General features: G+C 38.5%; 1 long non-coding RNA gene across 1 annotated transcript; it reads right to left on the bottom strand.

The window, feature by feature from the left end:
- Nucleotides 1–1094: 1094 nt before the first annotated feature.
- Nucleotides 1095–15806, bottom strand: LOC139118435 (uncharacterized). The gene is made up of 4 exons (XR_011548709.1): nt 15241–15806; nt 10134–10213; nt 6218–6294; nt 1095–2192 (listed from the first exon to the last, which is right to left on the bottom strand). It is a non-coding gene; the product is annotated as an uncharacterized lncRNA (long non-coding RNA).
- Nucleotides 15807–16678: the final 872 nt, after the last annotated feature.

Here is a 16678-nt window from a genome sequence, read left to right as displayed (position 1 = left end):
TGTATCTTTCATATGGGAAGGTCCAAAACGAATACACAGGTCCATAATCTAGAATACAGTCAACTAAATGCGTGTGATAGTGCATATTTGGAGTCACTTTTTCAGAGCCATAAATCTTCTCAAACTGGCGACAAAATTGCATTAGATATGAATGACCTTTAGCTACATTAGCTATAGTTACCACAGGAGCACACAGCATATGACAGGCCAGTACAAAAGAGGCGCCACATTTCCATCTCTTTCCCTGGTAAAATTCCTTTCAATGAAACACTGAAAACAGAATAATCCAATGTTTCCACTGGTCTGCAGTGAAACCACCAAAACTTGTTGCTATTTTTAATGGCATTCTGCCCATATTTGATGGTGCCCTGGTAATGTCAATTTTTTGTTGGATGGTTTCAAGTTGATCTTTAGAAATCTTTGGTTTGTCTTTGTCTAGCCAGATATTTTTCATAATGTGTTTGCCTGTACCCAGAAATAAATTGTGAAGTGGGTCAATGACATGAAATCTTACACAATCAAAGTATGCAAGTCTCATTAAAGATGTATACCGTGCCCCATATTTTGATACTAATGAATTCCTATCTTTCTTAGACATTTGTTGATCAGTCTCTTCAGCCTGTTTCCGATGATCAGAATTGTTTCGCTTTTTTGCAGGTTCAAACCCCCATAATCAATTTTCTCACCAAAGTTGTTACACACAAAGTCTTTCTCACATTTAGAACAGCCCTTTTAGCTGTATGTCCCACAAACCCACATAGTTTTCTTGTTGCTGGTACATCAGATACTACATTAATTAAAGCAGCATGGAATTTACAAACTGCTTTTTGCCAGATTCTATAATGGAACACGTTAAACCTTCATCCCATAACAATTTCATTTCTTCAACTAAAGGGTTGAGAAAAGAATTAACATTCAGTGAAGGCTCCCGAGGACCTGGTATCAACCCGACAAGGATGACATTTTCCTTCTTGTACCGTTCAACACGTGGCAAGTTAAGAATTACCATGTACAGTGCTCCTACACTATACGGAAGATGTTTGAATGGGCAAAACCAATCTAAATTCAACTGAAATGCATTATTTTGTGGAAAGTTTAAGAAAGACGGCCATTTACAGTTTGGAACTCTCGCCAAATTCTGCCATCATAAATATCTGACAGGACACCGGGCGTTGGTCTCCTGTCACGCCATAGTTCACACTTTTCTACAAAACCTTCACGTTTGACCAGATCTGATAAAGACTGTAGCACAGATTTGTAACAATATACTTTAAATGGGTATAAACGCTTCTTGTTTCCCTGTAGTTCTACTTCTTTGAGTAAAGGTGCTCCACACGGTTGCCTGAATTTTTTTTGTTTATGTGCAGGAAACTCAATAAATTTACATTTGACAGGCACATTTTTATTACCCACTCGCTTGTAACAATCATTGAACTTATATACTGAACAACATTTTGGGCAAACAACATATTTGATAAACCTGTCTTCATGTAGACCCATGGATTTTTTCAGTTTGTATAAACTTACAGGCAAAAGAATAGAAAAGGCAGAAATGCATGGGAATATTGCTCCTAAAACATGAAACAATGTCTTGAAAAAACCAAGTATCAACATCATACATGCATCTGTCACATTGTGAAAATACCACAGGTAGGAAAGGAAAAGACAAAACAAATTGGCTAATGTCAATAACCTTGGATCATGTGACTCTGCTGCAGACACTGTATACAAAAGATCTGAGGAGTTTAAGTGTTCCTTGAAATCCTCATTTATATCGTCCTCGTCTACAGTGTCCCAAATCTCACAATGCCCACTCACAAAATCTCTTTCCTCGTCTGTACCAGGTTCACAGAAGTACACACGGTCTTCCTCCTCTAAATCCTTTATAAAATTTTGGAGTAATTCTTCTCCATGTTGAATGTTCTCGTGAATTCCTTCAATGTCCATGTTCTCTTCACTTGTGAGTCCATGCTGATCATCAGTAAAACTGACAGAGTCAACATCATTGCCAGACAATATGTTAAACGTTTATCACTGAACAGTAATTCTTCTTCTTCTCGGTCAATGTCATCAAGTGTGGTCCAGGTGTCAGAGATTTCATTATAGTATCGCTTGCGGTGCTGCTTGTAGACTTTTACTATCACCTCATCATCACAGTGTGGACAATGTTTCCTTCTGGAAGCCATCGGGTGCTAAAGAACACAAAACAAAGAATACAAATTACAAGATATGAACAAAGATATATCTACAGCTCTACATGTGGCTGTATATCAGTCTATCAAGTACAAGTCATCACTGATGAAACAATCCCAACCAATTCAATATTATTTAAATCTTTGACATTGTGTTATGAGGATTCTTGACAACAACTGAAGAGTTTGTATATGCAACTAACTGTGCAAAGTCTACTGGCAGCCCTTTTGGATTATATCAAACAAATTAACTTCATTGTGTATATGTGTAAGTAAATAAAATTAGAAAGGTAACACCCTTGTAAACAACCAAAATAAATTTGAAAGCGATTTGGCCAGCTGTTTCAGAGAAGATTTTTCACAGAAAATGATAAAAATCACCAAAAATTTCAGCAACAATAAACAGTCAAGATACATATATCTTCACGAAATATATAGAACTGTATGAGATCCACCTAAAGTACTTGCACACTAATTTTCAAACAAATCTGAACAGGGGTTCTTGGTTATCAATTTCTGCCAATTTTCACATTTTATCAGCTCATTGGGCATTGACAACTTCATTCGAACAAAATCCCATCTACAGCCCCAAATGCATCAACACACTAAATACAAGCTGAATGCGAAGTGGTTCTCAAATTTTTACAGTGAACGGCTAAACCCTTTTCCTGCCAAGTCCATATTTCACCACCAGGTCAAGATGGTTAAAATAAATGAAACACAACATATTCCATATGGTGTATTTTAACACAATACTGTACATTTGAAAGCTGTTGAAAACATAAATACTGTAAACTTGATATTTTTGGATTAAAGATCCTATAACATACCAAGCCAAGTTGGTTAAAATACTTCATGTTTTGGCTCAATACCGCTTTTTACTGACTTGGCTGATGGGGAGTGATACTGTCTAGCAGGAAAAGGGTTAAAGACGTACATACTACCAGGGCCTGAAAATTTCCTTTTTTTCACTGGTCCCAAGGTAAAATCCACTGGTCCACAAACTTTGCATAACAATACACAAATGATTCAGTTCTCTTACTCATTTTAAATTTGCTTTTATTTCGGTGAGGTTTGCTTGGGATGCACATACAGAGACATGTTGCATACATGTATACATTTACTTGGCAGATTTCACAAGTTCTTGTTCAGTAGTTTCTGTCTTACGAGTACCCGAGAGTTTGTGTCCTTCAATATGTCTACCTATTTCAGGGGTAATGAGCCACCTCACAGCACAAAAAATTACTCACAATTCTCTTTGATTTGTATCCTTGAAGGTTACTTTTCTAAAAACTTTTTCAGTTCTGCATGTAAGCACTAATGTACAGCATCAGAATATTTTTTAACAATATCTAATAAAAGTATGTTTAGATATTTTAGTGAAAAATTCAAAATAACCACTAAACAACCATAAAAGTAACATTCTGTAGGTACTACAAATGCCGTGCTTTTTGGGCAGCAAGTTATGACGAACTGAAGGGGTCGTTCTCTGAGAAAACTTAGCATGCAAATTTCTTTTGTCTATTCCATTGCAAAAAATCAATATCCTTTTGTTTCATAAAACAGGTGTAACTAGTCTCCTTACTTTCCACCACATTATTCTGTATAGCTGAGGACACAATCTGTGGCAAATTTCACAAAAATGCCATCTCCTCTCTCAATTATGCATAATTTCCAAATTATTAAAATGAGAATTGAGAAGAAAAGTGTGAATAAAAGTACGTTTTCAAAATTATGATAAATAGTCTGTGAATTTGTCTACACATGGAGGACTTCACTCAGGGATCTCTGAGGAAACAAATCATAATGAATTATGGGAATCTACAGTACAGTGACACATTGCTATGGCAGGATCTGGATCAAATCTTTGAAGGGTTGGCCCTTCTGACATAATAAACAGCTGATCTTGAAAATTTTGAGTCATAGATGTGCGTTTTAATATTGTTCACCTTTGAAAAGCCTCTTTCGCATGCACTTGTGCTGGGTGACATTGTGAACAAATAATCTAACAACTTGACCATGCCTTCACCAACAACATGAACTGACTGCAATACTAATGAATACACACTCAGCAGAGAGTTAGCTCTAAAGTTCCTACAATAGATTTTTACTGCTAGCCAATCACTGCAAACTGACTCTCTCTCTGCATCAGAGAAATAGTTGGAAACAGGAGTTTCCTACATTAGTTTGTGCATTTCAACATTACCATATTCATATAATTCCTCACCTAAAAGCCATTTATGAAATTTAAGATTTTGCATTTCTTTGAGTGGTTACTGGCTCATGATATCAAATCTATCATTAATATATCTTATTGTATTATTTATGAGATTGACGTAGACTTCATCAACAGTGTATTCTGGCATCAATGCTTTGCCAGTGATCTCCAAACTCCAAATTTACGATCATCAACACTATACACTTCAAGAAAATATTTAAGATTTTTGCCAGGAACAGATTTTAGTGCATTTAGTTTCACAACAGTTTGTTCAAGTCTGTCTGGAATTTCAACAATCAACAGGTCTTCTAATTGAAAGGCTCTTGACAAATCAGAAACAATGGGTAAATAATCTAACAAGAAGTACAACATCTTGATAAACTTTACAGATTTCAGACTCCTCAAGTAACCCTTAGCACGGTTTGCATTATCGGGAGACCTCCAGAAGCATTACTTCTACTAGTACTATTCGCTGATCACAGCATCTCACATGATGTAGTAAGCACTAGAGGGAAACGTTCCCGCCTCTGTTGCCAAGTGATGGTGATTTAGCTTTTTAGCATAACAAGCTGCTTCAGTGAAACATTTGACCCCGACATCAGGAAAATCCCCCAAACGAAATTTAATTGGCTCCCATTCCTACTGGTCTGCGGACTTTTGTGGGGTGATTTTATACTGGTCTGCGATAAAAAATCACTGGTCCAGGACCTCAGACCAGCATAATTTTCATGCCCTGACTACAGATGCAGACTTATGCTTTAAGCTCAGATTGGTACACCAAATGCAGGCTAAATTCAGCATATTTTATTTGACATACAGGTTCTTCCAGTGTCCCTGTCATACTGCAATGTTTCTGTTTGGCTGGCCACACAACTGCTTGATAACTTTATAAAATTTCAATTTCCCTCTATCAGTAACGCATTATTTTCAAAATCATCTGGACTGATATTGACAATAATTGTCTACTTCAAAGTATGCTTTCAAAAATTTTATGTTGTCTACAATTTTCTCTACACATGTGAGCTATGCTAGGCTTGACTGGGGAATATCTATTCTAAAGATCAAAATGAATCATGGGATATTATCTTGTAATTCCATAGCCTACAAGCAGTGGACAAGCCATAAACAATTGTTTGTCCAGTGCATGTGGTCTATACACCTGACAAGATAAGGGACAAGCAGTGGACAAGCCAATGAACAGTGTATTGTTTCATGTTTACAGACTGACAACATGAACTGGCTGCTGTGATCAAAGGTGAGAATGGGTGAACACCGTGCTCAGTTTCAAGTTTTCAAACAAACCAGAAGGATGGGCAAATCAACAAGATTATTCCACACTAGCTACATTCTAACACTAACATTTTGGTATATTGTCAGGAAAATTCGAATTATTCTCTGAAACAGTCACCAGGTGAACCTGCACAGAACAATTTACCATTTACAGTTTAACAAAGTCTGGTCTGTGTGAACATTATGTGAACAGCCTAGGGAAGGATGCACAAGAGCCATACAAAGGGCCTTATCCAAGAAATGTCAAATTATGATTGGGACACACCAGACATTAAAAATGACATGACAGTCTGGGAAAAAAATATGAAGAACACATAATTCTTTGCAAATAGCGTATATATATTGTCTTGTACCCAATTAAAATTGTCATCTGAAGATATTTTTTGTTTTGTCAATACTTGATTATTCTGGCTTGGCTATGGCATGATGTATATACTAGTACACAGACCTAAGAAACCATGGTGGTAGCAACATTACTTCCTCGCTAAAATTAAACAGGAAGGATCTTGCAACTTACCGTATTCAGAATTCAAGTATCAGTCAACAATTACAATAACTGATGAAGATTGCTATTTCAAACTGGCATGTAGCGACCTACAGGGAAAAATATAGGGAAAGCCTAAGTTTTTGCTTGGTTAGTCATGACTTGTGTCATGACAGTGTGGTAGTATGTCCTTTCCCAAAAAATGTCTCTTATGACAAGGTTTTAGCTTGGTTAATGTCCATGGTCTTGTTTTGCAAAGACATGTGCAATTGTTCAACTTGGTGTAAACAATAGACTGTCTTGTTACTGTTAGAAAAAATGTTGACCATAATTCAACTATCATCACCTGCTTCTTTACTGACATTGATCATTACTCTGAAATCTACTCTATTTCTTGGCTTCACTACTTTACATATAACTATGTTAATATTCATTGTCCAAAATAAAGACACTGTCTTAGTTATGGGAGTACAGGCACAGTGATGATTTTACATCAGATGGGATTATTTGTGTCCTTGTATTCTTTACATCATGCTTTGCGTGAATTGTGATCAAAATGTTTTGTTATCTAACTTCACCCTTACAAAAAAGTCCTACAGGATCCCTGTAGGACCCAAGGATCCCTGCATGAGTCCTATAGGGTTACCTCCATCCTATAGCACTGGTCCTATAGGACAGCGCCTGTGCTGTAGGATTTATGTGTCATGTCTTATGGGTTCGTACTAGTCCTATAGGCTCATATTTGTGCCTATAGGACACCCTACAAGATGATTCTGCCTGACTTTTAGGACTGTAAAGCTGAACAAGTAATGTTTGAGTAATGTTTATAATTATAATTATTCCCTTACGAAAATAGTCTGTAGAATTTCACACATTCTCATATACCCTTTATCAAAAGCTATTTCTATTTACACACACATGTCAGGAACATACCATATTCCTTTTGCCGTTTGTACATGTCATGGCTGTACACAGACAAAGACTCTCTTTGTTAGATCCAAGGTCAAGTGAGCTGACCTGTGCCTTTGCTTTGTCATGTAAATAGTTTCCTGCATTTACAATGGGCTGCTTACATAATAGTACAGCCATGCATTATTCATTTGCACTTGAGGCAGTGCACCAGTGAACATGCATGGCTCTTGTTAATGTAAGTACTAAAGTTCAACTCCAAATTGCATGGAACATTAGGATCCAAGGTCCATTACCAAGATTCTAACAGTGTTATGGAGAAAGGAGCTCACTAATATGTCACAACTGTAAGAATCGACATTGCAGCATCAGCTGAACTGACCTCTTAATTACGTGAGTTAAGATACACATCTATTCAGTTAATAATGCACTTGGCTGAGGTGACAAGTCAAAGGTAGGCCTTGCATTCATTTGTGTAGGCTGCTTTAAGTTTGCAGTCCCTCTATCTTGCATCGATATTTCTGTTTTGATCGATGGTTAATCATAATTCCTTTAGAAATAAACTATATGCTTAAAATTTACTTGTTTGTAAGTTGACTGACTTTTGACTGAGTTTTGCAGTTATTCATTGCATTGGTACCTATAGCAAAATCAGAAGGAGTTATTCCTTACTTAACAAAATTTCTGCACTCTTTTACAGAAGTTTGTTTGCCTTGTGCGAGTTCAATCTCTTAGAAAGTATGATAACAATATGTAAAGCATATTCTGTACCCTATAGGGCTCCCTACAAGACCCCCTATAGGGTTCCCTATAAGACCCCCTATAGGGCTGCCTACAAGACCCCCTATAGGGCTCCCTGTAAGACCACTATAGGGTTCCCTATAAGACCCCCTATAGGGTTCCCTATAAGACCCCCTATAGGGCTCCCTATAGGGTTCCCTGTAAGACTGCGTTCCAAAATCCTGTAAGACTACTACTGCCTGATGTCCTATAAGACCCTACATGCCTCTACCCTATAGGACTGGTATAGGATATTTTTTAGGGGCACCCATATTTGTAGCAGTTTAAACTTAGTTCACATTTCTTACGCGATGAAAATACACAAACATTTCCAAGCCTTATTTTATAGCAGTGTTAAAGAAAGACACCCATCAACCCACACACCATTTCTTGTTGTTTCAGGGCCTGTGTGAGTTTTAGCCTGTAACTTTCATGACCTCTGCTGTTTCAGTCCAGACACCGAGATGTTTTTGCTATGAGTAACTAGAGTATGCAGTTTTCTTGGGCTGTTATAAAATTAAAGTGGGGTCACTAGCAAATTATAAATCAACAGACCAGACTCTAATTTACTAGGGAAACTGCAAATGTATAAACTTTTGGCAATTAACAAAATTGATGACTACCATGTTTGTATTTCTCATCATGTAAAATATTGCTCCAACTTACTCAGCAAGATTACACCCAAATGATAAGGTAAGTTAAACTTAGATGAAAGTTTAAGTTGGGCTTTGCTGCAGTTCTGTACCCCACAATTATCTGCGACAGTGTGTATGTGTATAGACCTCTCAGGTCCACAAAAAACATCAAGGAAGTCATGGGCTCTTGAACTTATGGCAAAGTTGGGGTGTGGGCTGCACTTGTACGGGCAGACACGGCTAGGGTGCCAGGCTGAAACAACCAGGGTCATAAATATTATGGGTTGAAACCAACACAGGCTAAAATATTTTGTAAACTTCTTTAGGAAACCTTTGATGACACTACATTACTTCAGCTGGCAAAGTCAAGACTCTTCCGCTACAACCATGTGCTTTGGCTTGGACCTGGCCCTATGTTTCATGTAACCTCACATTTAGCAGTTTGTTAGACAATTATAACAACTCTGAATGCCACCAGATTATCAAGCTAAACGTTCATACTTAGAGCTAGTTTCTTCAGGAAATCTGAAAGTTGCATGAAATGGTCTACTTCCTGTACATATTTGACCATTCTATAGCCTACAAGCGGTGGACAAGCCAATGAACAATGCATTGTTTGTCCAGTGCCTGTGGTCTATACAACTGACAAGACAAGGGACAATTGCAAGCAGTTGACAAGCCAATGAACAGTGTATTGTTTCATGTTTACAGACTGACAACATGAACTGGCTGCTGTGATCAAAGGTGAGAATGGGTGAACACCTTGCTCAGTTTCAGGTTTTCAAACAAACCAGAAGGATGGGCAAATCAACAAGACCCTTCCACACTAGCTACATTCTAACACTAACATTTTGGTATATTCTCAAGACAAAATTCGAATAGTTTGAAGATTTCAAAATATTTTTCGATATTCAACAAATTGTGAAATTATAAGTGGGACAGAATAGACATTAAAAATACATGATCAATTGTGTTGACATGACAGTCTGGGAAAAAAATTATGAAGAACACATAATTCTTTGCAAATAGCGTATATATTGTCTTGTACCCAATTAAAATTGTCATCTGAAGAATATTTTTTGTTTTGTCAATACTTGATTATTCTGGCTTGGCTATGGCATGATGTATATACTAGTATACAGACCTAAGAAACCATGATGGTAGCAACATTACTTCCTCGCTAAAATTACAACCATTTGCAGTAATAGAGCGCGAAGGCACTGCAGTGAACTGCAATAAAACAGCTTACACTAATTAGTTTCAACTGTAGCCGTGGCCACTTTGGTGTTGAACAAGGCTACTTGATAAAGACCAAAATGTCTGCTTGTACAAAGGCAAAACTAGCTCTGTCTGAGGCTCCAGTTGTAAATGAGAGTTTACGATTGGCACCCTGTGTTCAAGATTAAGATACAATGTAACATTACCATGCACTGGTCCAAGTACAAATCTTTTTTATTTCAACTTCCCCAGACAAACTGTCTGCATGGGACATACAATGTTGTCGACTTTGCCAGCTGGCTACAGCTGAAACTAATTAGTGTGAGCAGTTTTATTGCAGTTCACTGCAGTGGCTTCGCGCTCTAATTCTGAAAAGCGTGGTAAACAGGAAGGATCTTGCAACTTACCGTATTCAGAATTCAAGTATCAGTCAACAATTACAATAACTGATGAAGATTGCTATTTCAAACTGGCATGTAGGAGCGACCTACAGGGAAAAACATAGGGAAAGCCTTAGTATTTGCTTTGTTAGTCATGACTTGTGTCATAAACATTGGTACTAGGATCATGCCATTTCCCAAAAACCTTAACCTATGACTAAATCGCTTGAATGCCCTTACGGAAAATTGAGATCTACATCTAGTCTACATTAGATCTACAGTAGACTTAATTCTAATTAGGCAGTAGATGAACTGCTTCATCTACTTTTGTGCATACTAATGAGGTCATAGTTCAGAGAGTAGATGAAATTTAGGCAAAATGTGGATGAAAATTAGACAAAATTTAGATCTCAGGTAGATGAAATGTAGACAAGATGTAGATCTATTGCTTCGTCTACTTTTGTGCATATTAATCATCAGGTCATAGTTTAGAGAGAGTAGATAAAATGTAGATGAAAGGCAGACAAGATGTAGATGGAATAAATTACGTAAAAGATGTAGCTTAGACAAAGAACAAGAAATTAGTGAGGCATGGCTTGCAAAAGTGTTGAAAATGAAAATGTAAGTATGTTAACATGTCAATCAATTTTTAGACTTTAAAAATTGACCGATGGCCATGGTGTAGCACAGGCTAGGGCTGCAGTTCATGATGAGTATCACAATATTGCATATCACAACAACGTCCTCTTGATGTAATTTGTCAGCAACTTCACTGAGCACCATGGTATCAATGGACCTTTGCATAACATATCTCACGCTGGAAAAATCAATCATTCAATGACCGATCATGAGTGGTATTCAGGTCGAAATAGAGAGTAGAACATTGTGCATGCTTAGGCCTACTCAAATTTTTCAAATCTTTCTCAACTGTACATACATCATTACATGATTAACAGAACAAACTGCATACAAAGCATTTCAGTACATTCAACGACGCTTTATTAAAAAATTTAGAACTGAAATATTCTACATGTTACACAATCAAAATTCATATGGTCGTGGTATTAAAACAGGCGATCAACAAACCTTCCCTACCTCACGGGCCTACCTTACAAGTTGCATTACCGCAGTACCAGTACAGCTGTATACTGGCAGTGTAGAGGCACTGCCATCGTCAAGTTATCAATGCCAACCTATGTCTCAACCCCAGGGTTTTACATGACGCGCATTCTGCGTCCTTTACGCATAAAACCGGACGCAGGACCCCTCAAAAACTAAACCACGCGTCCCTTGGGACGCAGCAATATCTGTTGCTGGTGTACACCTTGCGAAGCTGCTGAACACGTAAAACACATCCAGTAAACCTTACCGACCCCGTACTTTAACCCTTAAAGTGCCGCGTCGGTTTATAAACCGACACGGCATTCTCGCTCTCAGCGCCACGTCGGTATATAAACCGACAGTGATTGCGTTCTATGCTTATGCCTAACTTAGCTATGCATTGCCGAACTCAGCCAGAAGGAGGGTATTCCTGACCCTTTGAACCCAGTTTAGTACCATATAAGGACTAAAATAATGACATCATGCAGCCTAACAATCGAAAATTCCAGTAATTTATGCGAACTTTCTTCAAAAGAGGTCAGCGGTTTTCATGAATATTTAATCAGGTCTGCAGTTTCACCCGTACGCGGATACGGCCACAGTGCATTGAACGAAACACGTACGTACGTTTTGAAAGCTTTACCATGCCGTAGACACGGAAGACAACTATATTATGCCAAGCTACTGCCCTCTGGGTGATAGAAATGATAGATTTTACAGTTTTTTGAGAATATTTTATGGAAAAATGACGCGATTTGGTGACCAAATCGATCGCGATAGTGAACTTCGAACGTATCGGCGGCCAAGATGGCGGCACTGTGTGATGCCTAACTCTCGACATGGAACCCGAGGTTAAGGTTTTCGAAGTCCAAAACATGCAAGATTGAGAAATTTGTAAGGATTCGGTTAAATTGAAGTGTATTTTGTGAATTTTCAAGCGTTTGACAGCCAAAAAGCCCCTTTAAACTGTTGATATTTGACCTCCGGCCGTCCTGAAGCGAGACGGCCATAACAGTCGACCCGGTTTGTAAATGAAATGTAGTTGTTCTGAACTGTTGACATTGCGAGACATTTCCTACGTGTTACGCATTTTTTTAACTGAAATAAACCGGACATGAAACTTTTTTCTCGATACTTAGTGGTTTCTTTCCATTTTGTGGCGGATTTTGTGGCGTGCTTGTCAAAAAATGTGATCAAACTTGGCGAACGGATTGACTAGTTGGTAGTACGAGTCCGTGACTCGATAAGCCACAGATAGTTACACACGCGTACGTGAATTAAACTAATGTAAGTTGGGTCAAACACCAAAATTAATCGATAAAAAGGTTAGTGAAATGTGTTTTTTGTCTTCAACTCTTCATTATAGTTATACAGGCGGTTCAAACTATACAGAGTCAGTTGAATATGCCCTATAGTTGTGTGCATGTGTTGCACAATAGTTTAACCCCTCCATGTACAATATGGAACCTTGTTGTCTCTGCGTATGCAAATTAATACTAATTGAACACAGTGAAGACCATGGCATTGATAAACTATAAAACATTTTTGTGAATAAATTGGGACCCCCATATTTTGATGTAGGACTCCCATTTTCTAACACCAGGAGTCCCAGGGACTCTCAAAAGTTAAAAGTGATGTAAAACCCTGCAACCCGATGTAATTCTCGATCGGAACACTTTCTATGCATATCAGAATTGATGTCACATTGTTTTCAAGGTGTACAGATGACGAAAATGTGCTTGAAAAATAAGATTTGTTGAAGTACGAATGGTGAGCAGGCTGGCTTCTCTCTCCGATATGCATTGATATGTTAACCGTTGAAAACATGGCGCCTTCTGATTGCGCATGCGCATAAGGTCAACTCTCACAGTTGACCCGGAAATCGAAGCCAGTTACAAGGTCATTTGCTCTAAAAGAGCAAGAGGTGGAGGCTGAAAGGTGGTGGGGAGATCAGTCCATGCGCGAACTCTCCATGAAAATGCAAGAAAATACGTCGCTCAGGTGAAGAAATTACTTAAAGCAGTACTGGTAATTTTTAATGCTAACTCGTGTTATGCATGTGTACTGAAATGCCATTGCCAAAATAACACTGTAATGTAGTCTTATCTGTTACGTATGTGGCAATGATAACAATGTCAATACAATTATTTGTAAGTTGACTGAGAGATAGGGCCGTGGCTGCTGATTTTCACACGATTCAGAAATACTCAGAAAGTTTTATACGAGGATAGTTTTGATTTTATTTTTTACAATTAAAAGCAGCTGGGATATCAAACAGGTTCGTTTGATTGTTTGTTGGATATGAAGCCGAGGAAATAAAGTTATCAGTTAAAAAATAGCTCACTTGCATATTTATGAAGTTTTGTAATTAGTCACATAACTCCAAAAAAAAAACTTACGAATTAGCGGCCTGTGGTTAGATGCTACTGTATTGACCCATCTGAAGAAAGTATCAATGAAAACATTGATTTTTTTATTAGATTCACTTTAAAGTCACTTTTTCAAAAATTAATTACTGGATAATCTTTACATTTTTAACTTTACCACAAAATTGTAGTTTGATCCCTGTGATATTTTGCATTTGTGTTCCTCGAGTTAAACAGGAGTGCCTTAGGATGAAAAGAAAATTAATTCACTAATTTCTTCTCTCTTGTTGTACAGTATATATTCAAATGTAAGGTAAAATGTCTTGTCTTTTACTGATGCTTTCTCGCATGGAGCCTGCAGTTTGCCAATCATAGAATTTGAAGGGATTGGATTGTTGGACATAGTATACAGCAAGAAACAGTACATTAGATTAAATGTAGACAAGATGGTGATTTTTGAAGTAGAAGTAGATGAGTCTTTGTTTGCCTAAGTGAATTTTGTAGATGAAACTCCCTTAGATTGGATGGTAGATCAGTGTAGATCAAGCGCAGACGAAGTTAGTGCGAAATGTAGACATAGTCATGTCTGGTGTGGACAATATCTGTAGACAAAGCTTCATGTAGACAAACTGCTGTGGCTGTTCATCTACAAAACCCTGATGTAGATCTACATAAAGTCTACTGCAGACGGTCCGTAGATCTACTCTCATCTACTGTGGACGTAGGTTTTCCGTAAGGTGTTCATGGAAACAATGGATGGATTACAATAATTTGAGTCTTGTCCTGATAAGAAAATGTTTTTCTGGACTATTTTCAGACATGAGCTCACCGCTGCATTTGACAATGAATTTATTTGCTTTTAGGACCATAGCTTTTTTGATTTTATGCCCATAACAAAATTGAAAGTGTATTTTTTATTCCTCTATTTGTGTTCAAAACCACTCTCCCTCGTGCCGATGTGAAACCATGGAACTACCAATTTTGGTAGCTCTAGCCTATAGCCTCCTCATGGTGAAACAGTGACATTTGCCCTACGAACATAAGGTGAAGTAGAGTGGTAAACATGACTTAATTTTCTACTGAAGCTGTATGGAGATTTGGTATACAAATCAATACATTCGTTGATGCTACTTTCTTGGCAGCATTTTTTCTACGTACGGCTAAATCTGTACATCGGAGCAGGGGCAGCATATCGTGGGGGTCATTCACGGTTCCGTGTGTTTCGATACATATTGGCCGGCCGCCGCGTGGTATGCATAGAAAAGTCGGCATGCATATCACGCGGCGGCCGATACGTATCGAAACAACACGGAACCGTGGGGTCATTTGAGGGGAGGGGTAAGGGGACCCGGGGATCCAACTATTACAAACCGTACCATCGGCGGCGGAGGCCCAAAATTCAGTCAAGGATTTGGTGAATTCATGGGTCGAAACGATACGTATTCAAGTTTCTAGCCTCCAAAACATTCTGCGATCCATTCTGAATTTCTGTACCGGTCCGCCACGGATATAGTACACATCCACGATACATGCCGAGGGAGAAATTTAACTTTGGTTTTACGTTTATGCCGTACTTCGTCGTCAACCGATGTATACCAATCGTGAAATGGAGAAGAAAACATTTATTCCTTTTCACCGATTGCCTTGCCTTTATAAAATAAACTTACCTGTAGCACTCTCTGTGCTCTCGGATTCGCGTCTCTCGTTGCACGCCGGAAAACTCTGTCAAGGAACAGGAAGTTCAAAGTTCAGGTCTGGCAGCGCCCTCATGCTCAGAACGTCCTCGTGCGCTTCAAAACAAAGTGCCTATTTAAAATACGCGAATGTTGGCTCCACAATTTGGCTCTTTTACAGAAATCAGAAATCAAACCTACAAATTATAATGTTTCATCTATGTTCACAGACAAATGTGTAATGTGCGAGTGCGTCTTATTATTTTGTGGATCTTCCCATTAATGTCAAAGGTTAGAGCCTAATGGGGCGTGGTATATGCTAAAGATGAATCGAAATTTGCATACATATGTGTATATAAACAGTACAACAACCGCGAAGTTTAAACAACCCTCAGCATTTCGAAATCATCTACGATGTCTACGCCAAGCACCGAAAATCAAACAGAAGTAACTCCGCAGTCCAGTTTGACTGAGTCATCATCCATTCTTGGTCTCATCCGGCCAAGACGAGAACTTCTACTGGGTGGAGAGGACGTGGGTCCGGGCACTGACGCCGCAAGACCGTCTACAAGTACTACTGAAGAAGTTACTATCAGCAGAGAAGAGTTTCAGCGCCTCCTCAAGAACCAAGAAGAAATGCTAAAAAAGCAGCAGTTACTCGAGGAAAAGCTGGCAGAAGAGTCTTGGGCTAGGCGAAAAATAAGGCCATCGAGAAAACTTAAGGTATGGACAAGTTAAATTTAGGCAATATTTTGACAAATCGAGGACGTAGGCCCTGTATCCAGGGAGATGTTGGCCAGTGCTAGTGTATGCGAGCGAGCTCGGCCAGTGCTCGCAATACAGACGTGATCATAGGGGAAAGAAATCAGTCCCCTGGGGTGGGGAGGGAGTTTTTTGTGGCAACGGTTTACCTCATTTGATTTTATTAATTTTGGCTGATATTTCAAATAAAGTTCAAGTCCAAACCGTCTGACTGCTTTCTTTATTACTACAAGTAATTTTATTAATTTTGACTATCGTATTTCAAATACAGATTTCGACTCCACACCGTCTGACATTGCCAACTTGCTAATCCGCTGTCGGTATCAGCGGATTAAGTGATTGAGTCAACACCACAGCCGTCCCACACACATTACGTGTGGGACGGCCGTGGTGTTGACTTAAATAAGCTAATCCGCTGATACGCTCAGTCATTAACAAGTTGGCAATGTTTGCGCAGCAATTAGAGTGGTATGTGCACTGGTTGAAGAGGAGATAAGGAATTGGAAACACAGTCAGACAGTTTGGAGTCGAAAGCTTTATTTGAAATATCACAGTCAAAATTAATAAAATCAAATATTAAAGGTGAACCGTTGCACAAAGAAAACCTCCTCCCAACCCCAGGGGACTTTCATCTGCCCCCTGTGACGTGATGTTGAAGTATGTTCCCACG

Source organism: Ptychodera flava, chromosome 19 (assembly GCF_041260155.1).
Source record: "Ptychodera flava strain L36383 chromosome 19, AS_Pfla_20210202, whole genome shotgun sequence".
Classification (NCBI taxonomy): Eukaryota; Metazoa; Hemichordata; class Enteropneusta; family Ptychoderidae; genus Ptychodera; species Ptychodera flava.
This window is presented reverse-complemented; position numbering and strand designations above follow the sequence as displayed.